Source organism: Macrotis lagotis, chromosome 7 (assembly GCF_037893015.1).
Source record: "Macrotis lagotis isolate mMagLag1 chromosome 7, bilby.v1.9.chrom.fasta, whole genome shotgun sequence".
Taxonomy (NCBI): Eukaryota; Metazoa; Chordata; class Mammalia; order Peramelemorphia; family Peramelidae; genus Macrotis; species Macrotis lagotis.
The window spans coordinates 74,127,591-74,146,256 of NC_133664.1; the positions used below are offsets into that span (position 1 = coordinate 74,127,591).

Sequence of the window (18,666 nt, forward strand, 5' to 3'; positions counted from 1 at the left end):
CTTTCTTTATTCTGGGAATATTTGATGGTTCTCATTTCCCATCCATCTTCCTTCCTTCCCCTCAAGGTTTCTCTTCTCCAGGATTAAAAAGTTATCCTTTTTTCAACTAATCCTTCTGTGGCATGAATTTGAGCCCCCTTCCCATGCCAGTTGCTACTTTATCAATGAGATCATGTCTCCATCAAAGTATTATTTTCCAGCCTTTTGGGGCCTCAGGCTACAATTTGACATGGAGATGATTATATTGTCAGCTAGCTATATAATCAGAAGAGGAAGTAATGTTTCGAGGAATTTGAATGAAAGATTTCTTTTTTCTTGGTGGAGATGGGGAGAAGGGAGATCTATGATGCCAGCTGGGAGTTCCTCTGAAGACTTGGGTAAAACTGGAAAAGAACCAACTAGTACTGACCTCATTTGCTGAAAGTAAAAGGAAGGGTTATTACTAGGGATGGCAACTGTAGCTAACTGCTTTGTGATCCAGACTGCAACAGCCACAGTCCTTCATGCTGACCCTGTGAGCAGCTGCCAGTGGGAGCAAATTATCCATGAAATGTTCCCTCCCTCTGCTTTAGGTAAAATCACTTCTAAAAAGGAAGGACTTGTTGGCCAGGGAATGAATGAATGAATCATGGTGAGAGGTTTGATTTATTTTTTTTTCCTTTCAAAAGTCATCATTTCCTATTTCTATAGCCAAATTTTTTTAAACAATGAAAAACTTAAAAATAATGAAAAGTCTATGTTGTTTGACCTAATATTAAACTAAAGAGGTTTAGAATTGGGAGTTACTACTTTTAAATCATCTAGACTGTGATTTAAAGTTTGTTAAATGCTTTATTTCTTCACATTTTGTCATTTGAGATTCATGATGTTCCTATTCTCTATCTCCATTTTATAAATAAACTCTAGCCAGATGTTAAGTGACTTGCCTGTGGGATTATAGAGAAAATAAATTTCAGAGTTTCTGGGGTGAGTTTTAAACTCAGGTCTTCCATCTCCAGCCCCATACTCTTACTATTAAAGGCTTTGTGACATATATTTATTTATCCCCTAATCAGTTTAAAACTTTTGCAATTCAGATATATTGGTCTCATGAGCTTATCAGTGTCTTAAGGGGGTCTTACATTTAATATTAATTTAAGAGAAAAAAATAATACAATTTTTTATAAATCTATTCACTGCAGCAAAGTATGCCACACACTATGGGGGGTGGAAACAGAAAGATTAAATAATACATTGTTAGACATGAATCTAGAACTTTCTCTCAAGCTTGGTGAAAAGACATATGGTGTAGCTGATTTTAATTTAAATTAATACATGATGGTAGATCTACCTTGACTTATAAACCTGATGTCTTGTTTTCTTCATCTTAAAAAGTAATTCAGTAAAGAATACGATTTTCACAGGAATTATAATTAACCTATGTAAATAAGGTTAATTTTTGCTGCTTGTATTAAGTTTAGCCATGATATCAGATTAGAAGGCAGTGAAAGATGACAATGATATTTGCAAAATAATCCTAAATGAATAATAAACCCCAGTTGGGTGTGCATCCCCCCCCCCCCCCCCCCCCCCCCCCCCCCCCCCCGCTCCCTCACTCTTCCCCCCCTCCCCCCTTTATAATAGTTCTGGATCTCTATATTATACGTTATCTTTCTCCCCTCCTCCCCTATGAAATCATGAATAGGGATCACCAGATATTAGAGAATACTTCACTTGAAGTCTGAACAATGATAATCCCCTTCTGTTGTATGTCATTGTTTCATGCATTGCTATGGCTCCATTCATCACCTCGTGGCAAGCTGCCAGAAGGTTGATGAATGTTGAAATGGGGCTGGTCCTTGGGTAGCAGACAGAGTCTAGATAACATGAATACAATGTGTATTCATTGTATTTAAATACTTTATTAAAGTATTTTATTATTAATTATCATTTTAAATTCTTTATTTTTAAATTTCAATTAATTATTTTATTATTTATTAATTTATTTTAGTATTAAATTTATATTAAAGTATATTATTAAATATTTTATTATCATTACTTCTTTACGTTTAACATTTGTGTCATTTTCTTAAACAAAAAAATTTAATTTTAAAAAAGACATGACCCTCTATATGCAAAGAAAGTGAAATTTATGTCCTTGTGATTTTAGAGCATTGTTAATTGGATTATTTTGGCTGACAGACACTTATTCCTTGTGCTAATGAGCCTGTCAAATCATATTAACTTGAATGTTGCCCACTTAACTTCTAGAGTTTTTCTTTATATACTTGGCAGAAGTGGGTAATCTGATTTAATTTAAAAAAATATTTCCATTGAGTTTGTTCTCTCAATTTCAGGTTTGTTGCTGCTTTTGTGGATTTGAGTGAAAGTTTAGTTTAAATGTAGATTCATTTGAAATCACAAAAATGAAGATAGCAAATAGGAGAAAATAGGTGCCACACTTTGGTATTTTGTGAAAATGCCTGGTAAAGTTTCTTTGAAGAGCTACATTGATAAAGAATTATGATTAACTTACTCATCTTGGTGCTGTGTAAAATCTGTTGGTACTTAATCAGATCCCTGAGACTTAATGAAACTTTCCCTCTCCTACCATCTGGGAAGAGATGGTGGGTTCCAAATTAAGTATCATCCAGAAGATTGATTTAACAGGAATGTCAAAATCCAAGCAACTTTAATGGAATCAGGAAGTGCAGATTTCAAGCTGGGGGAGGTCTAGAATCTAGAGGCAAAAGACTTCCAGAAGTAAGGGATTCTGCTTCCCCAAGACTTTGGCATATTATGGCAATGATGATGTATGTTCTTGCTTTTGTCAGGTGTCTATGTGGTCATAGACTGCCTTCTTCCCCATTGTGTCTGTGATCTAAAATGTCATCCTTCTGCCTAGATTACATTACTGATCTTGAGACCTTGACTTGAGGGGATGGAATTGAGAAAAAAAGTCTTAGTTCTGGGGTATTCATGTCTCCTCAGGCATGTTCTCTTTCCAATCCATTGGGTATTGGGGAACAAGTTCATTGCTTTTTTGAGTGGAAAATTTACTAAATTGTGTATTCTTTCTCCTTATGATGGCACAATGGGTAGGGCACTGGATCTGAAGTCAGAAATTGCAAATCCAGCTTTACTTACTAGCTGTATGACCCTGGACAAGTCACTTACCCTGTTTGCTTCAATTTCCTCAATTGTAATATGAGAATAATAGCACCTAACTCCCAGGGTTGTTATGAGAATCAAATGTGAGATTTTTGAGTGATCACTTAACATCCTTCCTATCATGTAATAGGTAAGACATGCTTATTCCATTCCTATTCCCTTTCCCCTTCTTTCTTGTTTCTCTTCAACCACAGTTACCAATAGAGGGAAAGTCAATATGTAGTGATTAGTAGATCCAAGAAGACTTGAACTCAAGTTCCATCTCTGACATATATTGATTTTGTAACACCAAGCAAGTCATGTCTCATTCTCTAGTCATCTCTCTTAAGCTTGTAAATTAAAGCGAAGGTACCAACCTACATTGGCAGAACGAGTTTTCTCACTCATGAGTTCCATATGCCATTGATGCTATAGATTCAAGTCTTATCCCAGGATGGAGGTGAGGTCAATTTGAACCAATTTGTTGGTGGTGGTGGCAGGCCCATGGAATTAAGGGCAGATATAGGTGAATATAAGCTATCACATTCTGTGTCCCTTTGAAAAATGGCAGATATACAGTACAAACCAAGCAGTGTTAAGTCTCATATTCTAAGCCATACAAGGTCAGGATGTCTTCTGATTCCCATCTTTATGTAAGTCATTGGGGGTGTACTGAAGGAGAGGAGGTTATTCTGAGAACTTCATGAGCTTATTTATGACCTGGAGAGTTCTAGATAGTGATGACATTGAGTGCTCTATAATTGTGACAGTCTAACATCCCCTTCTTTTTAATGAATAACACCAAGACTCCAGTAAAAGGAGGTAGAGGAATGGATGAGACCTATTCTTTCAGTTTTTGCTCCAAGGCTAGGACTATCATATCTTACCTAGTCTGATAGTTTTCTATAAAGTTGTGTATGTAGCTGAACATGATCTTCTGTGAATGCCATAATCCAGGGAGATGATGCAGCACCAGCTAACTGGTCCTCAGTATCACTGGGAAGAGAGGTGGGGGGGAGTGGTTATACCTCATAATGTTTCCCCCACTCTGAACTTCAAGGGCTTGGTCTCTTGTGTCATTTGTCTGAGCCAAATTTGGTGCCCATTGAATGTTTTAACTACCACTGGGGAAGCATGGGATTTGGGTCAGGACAGAGTTTATAACATTTTCTGGTCTTCAAGTTCACCATAACTCGGATCTGCAATACCGAGGGCCCTCTAGAAGCACAAGAATAGGTGGGCTGTTGAATGGTATGGGAGGATTGGTTGGTCTGAGGACTGTAGTGGGAAGGGAAGGGAATCTTACTGTGTCCTTATTCATTGTTGCTTGGGTGATAGTGATACACCTCATTCAGGCAGAACGGTAGAGGTAACACCAATTTGTGCCTACATGTGATTGACTTTGCAGAGAGTTTGCCACAACTTCACCCATGTTCCAGGAGGGTGGTGCACACTTATTGCCATATTAATGCTGGCAGCTTGGTAGTTGCTTTATGTGTCCCTGCAGCTTCATGATCTCTCGAGTCCCCTATGGCAAGTGATTTGGTCTTTGTTTCCCTAGGTAATTTGTTTGGAGAGTATCAGACAGGCCGTCCTGTTCTTCAAATGCAGCTGCTATTTGTCACTTATTAGTGTACTGAGAGGTTTCTTCTATCTTTTACCCAGACAAACAAAGGTGGAAAGATGGGCAAATATTGAGGTTTTTGGTTATTCATTCATTTCAGTTGTGTTTGACTATTCATGACCTCATTTGGTATTTTCTTGGCAAAGATATTGGGGTGGTTTTTCTTCTCCAGCTCATTTTACAGATCAGGAACTGGGGCAAACAAGGTTAAGTGACTTGCCCAGAGTCACACAGCTAGTATCTTGAGACTAGATTTGAACTCAGGTCTTCCTGACTCCAGGCTTGCAACTCTATATACTGTACCTCCCAGCTAATCAAAAACCAGATAAGAAATCATGTTGTTTTAAGGTTCATCAAAATCCAAGGGTTTGAGTGATTTTGAGTAGGAAGTCAGAACAGACCATGGAGCTTTGCACAAGATAAGGAGGTTAGCTAGTTATACATCTGCAGAAATGACTATAATGAAATTGCCTTTCAGGGGTTTTAGTTGTTTTGGCTTGAGGCATATTCATTTGAAAGATGTAGAATATTTTTTCCAATTTATTTTATTTTAGTTTTCCAGTTATATGTTATGAACGTTTTTCAATATTCATCCATGTGGTATGCATATTTTAAAGTTACATAATTTCTAATAGTCAGGTGAATAATGTACATACACATTTGTGTTTAGTATGTTTACAGATTAGTCATTTTTAGTGTGAGGAATTAAGATTAAGGGAAAAGAGAAAACCATGAGATAGGAAAGAAATACATAAGAAATTTTTAAAAAGTGAACACAGTGTTCATTCAGATTCTGTAGGTTTTTTGTTTTGTTTTGTTTTTCTTCCTCTGGATGGGTATAGCATTGTCCATAGTTGGTCTCCTAGGGTTGTCCTAGCTCCTCAGAATAACTTTTTTTTTAAGGTTTTTGCAAGGCAATGGGGTTAAGTGGCTTGCCCAAGGCCACACAGCTAGGTAATTAGAAAGTGTCTGAGGTTGGATTTGAACTCAGGTACTCCTGACTCCAGGGGCTGGTGCTCTATCCACTGCGCCACCTAGCTGCCCCCTCCAGTTACTTTTGATAAGTATCATAATAGGAACTAACCATGTGCACACAGCAGTTAAATACTTGGACTACTAGAGTAGTTACTGTGATTAGTATTATTATTTTTTGGCGTATACGTCTATGTGTGTGTATGTAAATATATTAGCACATATATGCATATATATTTATTATCATAGGTTCTTTGTCTCCTTAGCCATTTCATTTTCCCGATACTCTCTTTTTAGGAATGTATTCTTCAGATTTGTGGAAGATATAATTAATGGTGGAAATGTGCTATAGTAGCAAGTCTACAGTATTTGAAATCAGGCGAACTGGATCTCATTTGGGTCTATACCATATACTAGTGGTGTGACTTTTAGTCAGTCACTTTCTAAAAGTACTTTGTAAATTTTTCAGAGTCATATTAGAGTCAGTTATTATTGTAGTTGAAACTCCCTCATTTTGTAGAGGAGGAAACTGAGGATGATAGGTTAAGTAATTTGCTTATGGTCACACAGCTAGTTTCTGAAGTAGGATTTGAGCTCAGGTCTTCTTGCTTCTAAATCCAGTGCTGTATTCCCTTCACAACCAAAGCTAGAATACTTATTGCTCTTCAGTGGCTTCTCCAGTACCCAACAGAGCCTTGATACACACACACACACACACACACACACACACACACACACACATACATACACATGTGTGTGTGTATATGTATATATATATATAGAGAGAGAGATAGACATATCTATACCGTCTGCTTCTGAAAACATTTGTTGATTTTTTTTTAAATTCTCTGAATTGCTTTTAGACTTATTTCCTCTGTATGAGAATATTAAGTGGTGTAGCTCATGTGTGATTTCCCACAGGCAATTTTGTAATTTCAGCTTTCCCATAGTCCTGGCCCATGTTGAAAAACCCACTCAAAATACTCAGTATCATTTGCCTTGCCCTACTTGGGTCAGTTTATGCCTTAGAGAACTTATTTTATAAAACCATAATTTTTGATGAGTTAGTACCAATATTGTTTTTATTTCCAATAATTTCTATCTTTCTTTAGTATTAGTTTAAGGATTTTCCATATATATATATATATTGGGCTTATGTAAATTTATGTGCTTGTCTTCAGTCATTCCATCATGATGACATCTGGTGTTAGCAGTCTAAACAACTTCTGCTTGTTTTCTTTTATTTATGATGCCTTCCTTGAAGGAAACTTATCGAGCCAAATGGAATACCTTTGTCTCTGTCAACATCTTGTGAAGACTATTCTTGGGCAGGAGTGGTGGTGGCGGATATCCTCATAGAAGGAATAGCTTGGGAAAGATGGTATCAACTATGTGACATGGATTCTTACATCATTCTGTATTCAGCCTGGAGTCTTTAGCACACTGGATTAAAAACTGTGAAGAGGCATATTTAACTACTTAGAGAAATGTTAACATTGAAAATGCTTGAATTAATGTAACCCATATCCTACTCAACACTAGATTCTCATGAACTCCTAAAAAAGGGAGGGGGTAAAATGGAGGTATACCTACTTCATTTGACTAGAGCTCCTACTCTAGCTCTGCTGGGCGCCTTTTGTAATTGAAAATTAATTTGTCTTAGGCTAGCTGTCTAGACAAAGAGCTTGTGGTTTTTATGCCACATTTGATTGGGACAAAAACATAGCCAAGAAAAAAGAAAAGCAGTCAACACAATCAGTTAGTTTCAACCCAAAGAGAAATGATGTGAGAAGCAGTTTACCCCCAAACTCACATTTTAGAAAGGGAGAGCAGCAGATGTTTCTCTTGTGACTTGACCAAGGGGTGGAGGGAAGATTTGCTCTTGTAGCATCTGAATCCCCCCAGTTCATAAAGTCTGCTGCTTTCAACTGTATTGGTCACAGTCACAGGTCCTTAGTTTGCCAACAGCTAGTTTTCAGCAAACAGACCTGACCACTGTTGGATTATGGGGCACCTTTTTCTACTAACAGCCTCACCATGGTCTCCTCTTTTACTGTGCCTTTCTTCTCAGAAACCTCCTTTCCAACAGAGACTGTGCCTTGGGACAGTCACCAGGAAGTATGGGGCTCTCAGTATGGAACTGGAATTGGGATTTTAGGAATTTAAATCAGACCTGCCCCCTTGGGGTCCAGAAGCTCATGTGAAATGTAGTTCATTTCCAGATGTTGCCCTGATACATTTTTAAAAAAAGACAGTTGAAGTTTTGGGGAGCAGAAAACATTTATTAAGCACATGATTTATTACAGTTGCTTGATTTATCCTCATCACCTGTTTCTGTCACAGGGCTTTTCTCCTTAGATTTAAAAAATGTGACCACAGTGATTTTTTTGAAAGGAGTAACAAAGTGAGAAGGTCTTTCTATATTTAAATACTCAGTCTGAATCGTACCAGAGGATTTCACTTGACTACATTATTATTCTCAGCAGGTTTTTGCTTTTTTTTTTTTGTCCCAGGCATTGACCTTATAGATTTAGATCCCCCCCCAAGGAATTCTAATTATGCTTTATTTTATGCTTTTTTTTAAATAGACAATTAAATGGAGTAGAGGATAGAGCACTGGGCTTGGGGTCAGGAAGACTTGAGTTCAAATCTGTTCTCAGTAACTAACTTGAAGATATGGGAAAGTCACTTAGTATTTGCCTCAGTTTCCTAATTTATAAAATGGGGACAGGAATAGTACCTATTTCCTAGGGTTCTTGTGAGGCTCATCCAAGATGATATTTGTAAAGTGCTTTGCAATCCTTTAAAAGTACAATATAAATGCTGGCTGCCGCTGTTGTTATTACTACTTTTATTATCAGGATAATTATTGGCTATTAGTATTAGCCCTCCTCCTCCTCTTTCCTCTTCTTCCTCTTATTTCTTCCACTACAATGACTACAACTATTGTATTATCAATAATAATTAATAATAATTGACTAGAGCCCCTATTCTTGCTCTGCTGGGAGCCTTTGTCATAGAAAATTAATTTGTCCTAGGTTAGCAGTCTAGACAAAGAGCTTGTGTTGTAAAAGCCACATTTTACTGGGACAGAAAACATAGCCAAGAAAAAAGAAAAGCCACAGCTAGTTCTCATTTGCTTTGTTTTCTTTTTTTGGTTGCATTATGTTCTACTAAGTGGTCCAACTAGGTGGTACAGTGGATAGAAGGTCAGGAAGATTCATATTTTTAAGTTCACATCTGGCTTCAGATGATTAGTAGCTCTGTGACCCTGGGAAAATCAATTAATTTTATCTCACTTTCCTCATCTGTAAAATGAACTACAGAAGGAAATGGCAAATCATAGTATTATCTTTGCCAAAAAACCCCAATTGGACTCATGAAGAATTGTACATGCCTGAAACAATTGACAACAACCACCATCAGATGTCCTACTAACTTCCAGGAGTTAAATTTTTTGTCACACTGGAATGTTTTATATATTTGCATATATTGACCAGTAAACAAATGGAAAATCATATTAAATGTAAAGCTTGTGTACTTAACACTCCATTATGCTCTTTTCCTGCCATTGCCCAGAGATTTATTGAGAAACTTCAGGTTTGGGTTTTGCCAAAGTAGACCAGTAACTCTAAAGTTCCCAGAACCTCATAGGGCACATTTATCTTGGTCATTTGAAAAATAAACAATAATTTTTTGAAGTTTTAAAAAAAGCTCATAATGGTATCTTTTGGTAGGAAGTTAGGAGGATTTTTTTTTTTTTGCAAGGCAATGGGGTTAAGTGACTTGCCCAAGGTTGTCACACAACTGGTATTGTGTCTGAGATTGCATTTGAACTCAGGTCCTCCTGACTCTTGGGCTGGTATATTTATCCACTATCTAGCTGTCCCAGAAGGTAGCAGGATTTGTAGAGTTTAATATTCATTCCCCATACTCTTTCTTCCTTTCTTCTTGCTAATAATGACTTTAGCAGCCAGAATCCATTTATTTTTGAAACCAAAGGATTAAGAAGGAAGAGTAAAAGAACAATATTTTGTAAATTTTGCTTTGGCACATATAACAGTTTATATTTCATTTACTTTCATCCAATTTTAACAGCCATCTCTTTTCAAAAAATATATTTTCTCTGTGTGTTTATTTTATGTGAGTGTAAACTTAGGCTTCTTGCCATAGAATAATTTTTTGCCACCCAGCTCTGACCAGCAACTATGAAACATAGAACTGGAACTGACAAAAGCATTAAATTGTCTAAAAACTATTTTTGTTTCTTAGTTATTTTGATTTCCTTCTTCCTTCCTCCTACTTAGCTCACCTTTGTAATAGAGCATTTTCTCTAACCTAGGAATACCAACTTGGGTTCTTTCTGTTGCTGAATTTTTATGGAATATAATTTTACTGGATAGCAACTTTACTTCTCCTTTCAATTCTGGACCATAAAGGAGATGGGTGTTGGGGAAAGTGAGTTTGACTTGCATGCAGCAAAACATAGTCTTTATCTTCTTTCTTCTTCAAGTAGTTGTATATAAATCCTTTTGCATAATGGAAGCAGATTGATATATAGGGGATAGGGTAGATGAAGACCTGTGCCTTTGACATTCACTACCCTCTGATGCTGATCATGTGACTCAGGTCACTTCCTAGTCTTGTGTCTATGACTTAGATGTCATAGACCTGGACATCAATAGAGGGAGTTCTTTACACTGATGAAATCTCAGATTCGCAGTGTATTGGTGTAATTCTAAATTAGCAGTATCTTAGAATAATAGCCTTCAAGGAGAAAAGTAGTAACAAATGCAATCTGTAACCAAAGAAGGCAGTGCCCTTCCTCTGCATCTTGACTGAGGGGTTATTTATAGGCATCTGCCGTATTTATAGCCACATCTAGCAAGGGTGCCCCCTTCTAGGTTTCTTTTACTAACTAGTTGCCTTCCAGACTCTCTGCCAACATTAGGCCCCTCAAAAGCTTTACCCCCTGGTACATCTGATTAATACTTGAAGTGTGGTTTGTTTCCCATTTATAATGGGAAGGCCTGGAAATGCCTTTATACTTTAAAAATAAAGATAATAACATTAAAAAACTTTTTCAAAAGTTCCTCAGGGGGGGAAATTGCCCTCCTAAAGTAAGGTAATTCTAAAGTAGGTAACTATCTCCTCTGCCTGTGAGGGAGCTGGCCCAGATCCTAAGAACAAAAACTGTAATTTAATGGATGGATAAATCATTGCTTTTAGAGTCAAAAAACTTGATCAGAGTGTGGGGACTGATTCCAACACTTAATTGGGCAAGTGACTCTATCTAAGCAGTTCACTTACTCTTTGAGTCACAACTGTCTTCACCAGTAAATTGAGGGTGATACTTGAGATTCTTAAAGAGGCAGTAGGATTCTATGGAAAGAGTGATGGGTTTAGCCTCAGAGAATATTGGTTTGAATTGTGGTTCTGTTGCTTAATATCCATGTGACCTTGTGCAAATCTCCAACCAGTGTCAGTTCTTCTTTTCTAAAAGGATAGAATTAGATGAGAAGCTCTTTTAAGTTTCCTTCCATCTCTAAATATGTGATGTTGCTGATTTAGGATGAAAAAGGCTCTCCATCTCCAGAGAAAGAACTGATGAAGGCCAAATGCAGATTGAAGCACTGTTTGCAAACTTTTTTGTTTGGTTTGTAGTTTCTTTTCCAACATAATAGGGAAATATGTTTTGTATAATAATAATGATTGTTCTTCATTCTTGAAGAAGATCATGACATCAAGGAGATTGTGTCAAGACAAGTACATGAATTGGATTTGAGTGAGGGGATGCTGTGCCAAGTCACCAGCTCCACTTTTGCCTCCAGAGTCCAGATGGGTCCAATGGCCAGATAGGAATCAGGACAACTGGAGATGACTGAATGGAAGGCAATTAGGGTTAATTGACTTACCCAAGATCACACAGCTAGTAAATATCTGAGGTTGGATTTGAATTCCCATCCTCCTGACTCCAAGGCCAGGGCTTTATCCTCTGCATTGACTGCACATGGATAACCTATATCAAATTGCTTACCTTTTCAGTGAGTGGAGGAGGGAGGGAGAAAAAAAGAGGGAAAGAATGTGGAACTCAAAATTTAAAAAAAATCTTTTTGAATGTAATTTGAAAAAATAAAATATCAATAAATAAATAAATAAAATGATAAAAAATAAAAAAAAGTCTCTGATGCTGTGGTTATCCTGAGCGTGATTGATATGGGGAAAGCATTTGTAATTCTCAGTGTTTAACATAGGTTAGAGCTGAAAGGGGCCTTTGAGTCTTGCTCTCTCATGTTACAAGACGAATGTGAACTGTCATTGTTGTTATATTTGTGTATTAAAAAGAACATTTTGCCCAGGAAGTACATGAGGAGGGGAACTTTCTTTTATCTTCATGTATACCATGGGAACAAAAAACCCTTTTTAATTATGAATCCCACATCCCTAAACTAAACTGTTTACTGCTCATTTTAGCCTTGCTTAGTTTTTGTAGTTGCCTCTTGTCTTGCCAATTATGGCAGTACTTCTAGAGGTTTGGGGACATTTCATCTGCTTTTTGGTGTGTTTCCTATTGTTCCAGGACGCCCTAGGCTCTCTCAGGGAATGCATATCACCATGATATGCTTCATTTAGATTCTAAACTACATATATTGTTCAGTGGTTTTCCTGGCTTGTCTGACTCCTCATGACTCCATTTGGGGATTTGTTGGCAAAGATAAGCTGGAGGGGTTTGCCACTTCTTTCTCCAGGTCATTTTACAAATGAAGAAACTGAGGCAAACAGGCTTAAGTGACTTTCCCAGGGTGATAATAGTAAGTATCTGGGGCTAGAATGAACTCAGGAAGATGAATCTTCCTGACTTCAGAACTGGTGTTTTATACCACTTTATCACATTGTTAGTTGCCCTAACAAAATCCTGCTTCAGTGTAGTAAGGAAACCATGCTGGATTCTTGAAGGTGATACTAGGTCATTGAGCGTTCTGGAAGGGCCTACTAATCTGGACTCAAGTAAACCATGTTGACCCTAACCAAAATGTTTAAATTGGAATAAGACCTCATGAGGCTTGGCATCCTTTTGGATCATTTATTATATCATCTACCCTTTAAGTGTCTACTACATTCTGGGTCCTGGAGAGACAGACAAAATGAAATCATCATTGCCTTTAAAGAACATGGACTCTCTCAAGGAAAAAATCACATACACCTGCAATTATATACCAATGAAATACAAGATAATTTTGGGCTGGGATCAGGTTCCTGTAGCTAGGGGCATCAGGGCAAGCTTCATGCAGTGGGGGGGGGGGGGCTCTGAGCTCTGGGAACTGGGCTTTGAAGGAAGCTAGAGATTCTATAAAACAGAGGAGGAGGGGGCTGAATTTCAGGCCTGGGATGCCAAGGCAAAAAAGACTGGAACACAGAATATATTAGGGGAAGAATGTGTTAAGACTGGAGAAGGACATTAAAACCAAGGTATTAAAGATCTTAAATGCTAAAACTAACTGAAGATTGAGAGGTGTAGGGGACCTTAGAGGTCATTTAATTAAATCTCTATTTTAACTGAGACCTTTGTTGTTTTTGCTGTTGTTCAGTCATTTAAGTAAAGAAAGACTCTTATGAGTCTTTGGGGTTTTCTTGGCAAAGATACTAGAGTGGTTTGTCATTTCCTTCTCATTTTACAGATGAGGTAAACAGAGTAATATGACTTTTTCAGGGTCACACAGCTAGTAAGTGTCTGAGACTTGATTTCATTTCATGAAGATGAATCTTCCTGACTCCAGGCCTGGCATTCTAGCCACTGTGCCACCTAGCTGCCCCAAATGAGACCAACAGAGGTTAAATGATTTCCCCAGAAACATACTGGCTAGTTGTGTATCCACTGCACTTTGCTACCTCTCACATTACAGAGATGGCTCACATTTATATGTGACTCTAAGGAAAATAAAAGTAACCCTGGGAGAACAGGTCACATGAATGTTCATTTGTAATAATCCCACTCTTCTTCCTTATAAATAAAATCCATCTGCTTTAATAAGACTCAGTAATGTATTGGAAAAATAGGATTTGCCAAGTGGATAATGTGAGCAGGGTTGATTTTTTTTTTTGCATTACAGAATAACCCCTCGATTTACAAGTAGAATGTCAATACAATCCAAAAATAGTGAACTTCATGTACTGAAGTACTTTTCAGAGAGGAAGGTGTGGAAATCAGTTGGAGAAATTAAAAAATCAAGTATTAGTAGCTTTGTCCAATTAAAATTAAAACAGAAAATAAAGATAACTGTAAAATTATAATGTAATTCAGTAGGAAAATAGGATTTTCACACTCACTGGTGCTACTTGCTGTTAGTTCAGAAGTAGTAATAACTTGAATGTTCTCAGAAAAGTTATGTAAATTGAATCTTTGTTAAACAAAGTTTAACTTTTTGTAATTGAACATTTTAAAAAGTGTCTATGGTGATGGTGATTGGGTTTGTAAAGTGTGTGTGTAAGCCAGATGATGTCTGCAGAACATTTAAATTGCTACATTATTATTCGTTATAATCTTGTATGTTTTTGCTATTGATGTTGCAGATAAAGCTCTTGGCACTGGAGTGTTATCTGCCATTTTTGTTGGTATTGAGGATAAACCCCTTAGACCTTGCTTGCCCCATGTCCAACATAAATCCATTTATGTAATTGTTTATTTCAACTGTTTTTATGTTAACAATTTTCATAACTCTGAATGAGTAAATATTGCTACTTCTTTCTCTTTTTTTATTTTCACTTTTTATGAACATATAAGTCTTGGTGGAATTTAATGTAATATTGGTAGAGTAAATTAAAAATTCATTTATAATTGCTTGTTTTTGTCTGAACTCTCCTTGATATACTTATTAATGAAATTCCAGTATTCATCTTTTGACTTGGCTAGGATACCATGTAGTAGAAGTCATCTCTTAGTGAAGTAGCATCCTTCATAAGAGCTTATGAATTTGAAAATGGAGATTGAAGATTTGTAAAACTATTTCTGCATCTAAAATGTTTTCTGTGTAGATTATATTGTAAACTCACTTGAGAGCCGTGTGTGTGTGTGTGTGTGTGTGTGTGTGTGGTATGTGCTTGCTGGTCAAAGTGAATGCTTATTAAATTCATATTATTGCTTATCTTAAATGAGCATATTTCTTATCCTGAAAAAATAAAACATGTTTCTTCTGTGAGGGGTGAGGAATGACCAAGAAATACTGGCACTGGAGGTGGCTAGGTGGAGCAGTGGATAGAGAACCAGGAGTACCTGAGTTCAAATCTGGCCTCAGACATTTAATAATTACCTAGCTGTGTGGCCTTGGGCAAGCCACTTAACCCATTGCCTTGCTAAAAACAAAAAAACAAAAAAAGAAATACTGGTACTGATCAAGATTTGTTCAAATAATTGAAACATATCTTTAAAAAAGGTCAAGAACACAGATGTTAGATGGGATGTTGGAAAATTAGGACACAAATGTATTGTTGGTGAATTGTGAACTGATCCAACCATTCATGAGAGCAATTTGGAACTATACCCAAAGGACTATTAAACTCTTCATACCCTTTGATAAAGCAATTGCTTTCTCTCCCAAAGACATTAAAACAAAAGGAAAAGGAACTCTATGTTTAAAATTATTTATAACAGCTCCTTTTGTCTTATTAGCTATTAAAAGACGTTTGTAATGTTCATTGTATGAAAATAATGATGGCTAGTATTTATGTAGCTTACAGCAAAAACAAAACCAAAAAGCAAAGAAACAAAAAAATTAGGAGATAGGTACTATTATAAACCCTCATTTTGTAGATGAGAAAGCTGAGGCTAAGAGATTTTACATGACTTACCCAGTGCTCATGCAAGATACTTCCCTAGGTCAGTTTTTTTTAATATACTAAGCCTGTATTTCTGAAATTTGATTTTCCAGTAGGTATTTCAGGCTTTTCAGGTGAATTGGTTTACAGATAAAGAGAATTGAAAAGAGACCTTAGAGATCTTCTAGTTCATTTTTTTGGGGTACTGAAGAGCTGAGGGTCTGTGACTAAATCTAGATCTCCTGACACTCGCATCAGTTCACTTTCTATTCCAGCAAACTGTCATCACATTATGTAAAAGTCAGAATCTTTCTCTTTGGGACTTTGGATTTTGATATGTTTATCATTCTTCTCCAGAATCCTATTTAAAAAAAGTGTCTATTTTGAGAGTGAATAATATTCTTTTATTGCAATTCAAAATTGGCATTATTTTTCCTATTAAGATATTAAATGTGTTCTAATTGTATAAGATGCTCGTTTTCCTAGAAAGGAGCATCAGGAGTAATTTGAATTTTTTGGATTTTTTTTTGTGTGTATTTTTGTGAGGTAATGGGGTTAAATGACTTGCTCAAGGTCACACACAACTAAGAAAGAATTAAGTGTTCACATTTTAACTCAGGTCCTCCTGACTCCAGGGCCAGTGCTCTATTACCTAGCTGCCCCAGGATGTTTCTTTATAAAAGAAATTTCAAAGGAACTATATAAATATTAGTATCTATGAGATTAAGTGACTTTCCTAGGAACACACAACTAATGTGGTAGAGACAGGTTTTTGACTTTGGATCTTCAGGTTTGGAGGGTAATTATTCACTGTTTCATGTTATATGTCATATGCATGCAGACACATATGTTAAATTTTCAGTAATGTTTTTCTCTCCTCTTTTAAAATATTCTATTTCTTGGTCATTTCCCCTCCATTTAGATTATTTCATTTCTGGAATAAAGTATCTCAAACATTTTTTCATTCATTTAATGGAGAATGAAAATTTCTTACAAGTGAGTCAAGCAGGTAAGTGTTACTTTACTGGTCAAGTCACAAAACATACATATTGTCAAATAAAAATGCAGCAGAATTATTCCTATTTCCTTAAGACTGAATAATAAGGTTGTAACACATTCTATAAAGAAGGAAAAGGTCTGAACATATATACTTAGTGCTTACCATAGATTTTTTTATTCTTCCTTCTCCTTTAAGAAAATAATTGTTCCTGAAAATAATGGAATTAAGGACTTAGAAAATCTTAACTATTACAAGAGAATGTAAGCTTTTTTGGCTTTTGTCATACATGTATTTCATTTTAGTTTTAATAGTATTTTTTCCAATTACATGTAAAGATAAATTTTAGCATTAATTTTTTTTATAAGATTTTGAGTTCCAAATCTTTTCCCTTCCCTCTTGCTCGACCCCCCCCCCCCCCCCCCCCCCCCCGCAGTGGCAAATAATCTGATATTTGTTGTATGTGTTAGCACTATATATGTGGTAACTTCCTGATAAATATTTTTGAATAACTTGAACTAATAGTGAATTATTTTTGCAAAATGACATGGTATGACTTAGTGATAAAAGGAGCTGTCTTAAGAGTCAGAAAGATCAATTCAAGCCCATCAACTCTATTTCTTAAACCTCAAGAAAGTCTCTGAAACAAGTTTCAGAGTAAGTTTGGATTTGCATTCCAGGACCTTTCCTTACCCCAAAGTTCCCTATATCAATGGTTTTTGTATATTTGTTTTATCTTTTTTCTTTTTTTTTCTTTTTGTAAAGAGAAAGGATTAAGTGACTTGCCCAAGGCCACATAGCTAGTATTAAGTGACTGAGGTAGAATTTGAACTCAGATCCTCCTGACTCCAGGACTGGTGCTCAATCCCCTGTGCCACCTACCTGCCCCTGTTCTTCTATTTTATGGAAAATATTTAGTGGGTCTAGTTACTCATGAGTGGATACAGTATTAAACTATTACAATTAATACTAATGAAGCCTCTGTTAAAATGGTGGGCTTGTCAGGAAGTGTTTTATGCTAATATTTTTCTAGCATTTAAAAACAGTTCCATCAACAACAAGAAAAAAACCAGTGATAGAGCAGAAAGAATCTTACTAGCCAACTTCATATTGTGATCCTAACTTAGGTTTTGATTAGAGGTTTGGTATTTTTTTTTTTGAAAGACTTTGTCTAGGAAAGGCTGGCTGAAAGACAGAAATATTGCCATTAGATTATTATGTTGTCTCCCTCTGTCTGAAATATGGTTTGAGATATAATAGGTTCAGGGGAAAGGGAGCAGTGTGTACTTTTGCTGGTCTTCATGTATTTGTCATTTCCCCTTACAACACTGAAGGAAAAGGTTTTCTTCCTAGTCTGTCTAGCTTCATTGTTAGAAGGCAGACTGATAACTTGATATCCTTCCTTCATTTTGAGACTGCAAGTACTTAGATTTGACTGCATATTTAGGGAGACAAGCAGCTTTTGGTAAGTTAAACCATTTCCAAACAAGACATCTTTGGTGATTAATTTGTTCTCATTTAAAGGTGTTCTTCCCCTTCCCTTGTAGCTTATTTGTTCTTTGTCCTTACATTACCCTTCTCCCCTCCCCCACTCCTTCAAATGATCTTTGATTAAAAAAAAACCTTAATCAGCCTGTGAAGTATGACTTTTTTGAATCAATCAAGCTTTTGGAGAAAGCAAAACTTAGCTGTTTATAGAAGAGTTCCCTACTTTTTTTCCCCCATATAACTGATTTCTGATTTCCTCTCATCCTTTCAAAATAGTTACACTTGATTGACACTTGAATTCATTCTTGATTTTCTTGTTGAGGAGTTGCCCTTCAATTTGCAAACCTTCCACGATGCCTTTATATCCTGTGTGAGTCTTGCTTATGTCTTCTTAAACTCTATTGTAAGTATAGTAAAGTACCATACTAGTCTTTGGTGGGTCTTTTCTCCCTCCAGACTCCTTGCAATATAGTGTTCAGCCGGGATATTATATCTAGCGCTGAGTGTCCTTAGTATCATTCTCACTATAAGTCTTAACCCATATCTTTTTTGCCTCATTGTTTGTGCCCAATAATGTCTTTTATATTTCTTCTTTTTCTTACTACTACTTTTCTTCTTTGTTACCATCTTCTTCAATGTTAAC

General features: G+C 36.4%; 1 protein-coding gene across 7 annotated transcripts in view; it reads left to right on the forward strand.

The window, feature by feature from the left end:
• The window catches only part of CCNY (cyclin Y), a 319,673-nt gene that overhangs the window by 154,527 nt on the left and 146,480 nt on the right, over positions 1 to 18,666 (forward strand). Inside the window, exon 1 of one of the 7 annotated variants that reach the window (XM_074193199.1) lies at positions 10 to 631. The exons of 4 other annotated variants lie outside the window; for them this stretch is intronic. The gene's annotated coding sequence lies outside the window, so the exon portion shown is untranslated. Of the gene's footprint in view, positions 1 to 9; positions 632 to 2,043; positions 4,366 to 18,666 lie in introns of those variants that run through there. 2 more of the 7 variants (XM_074193205.1, XM_074193200.1) reach the window with 2 other exon arrangements.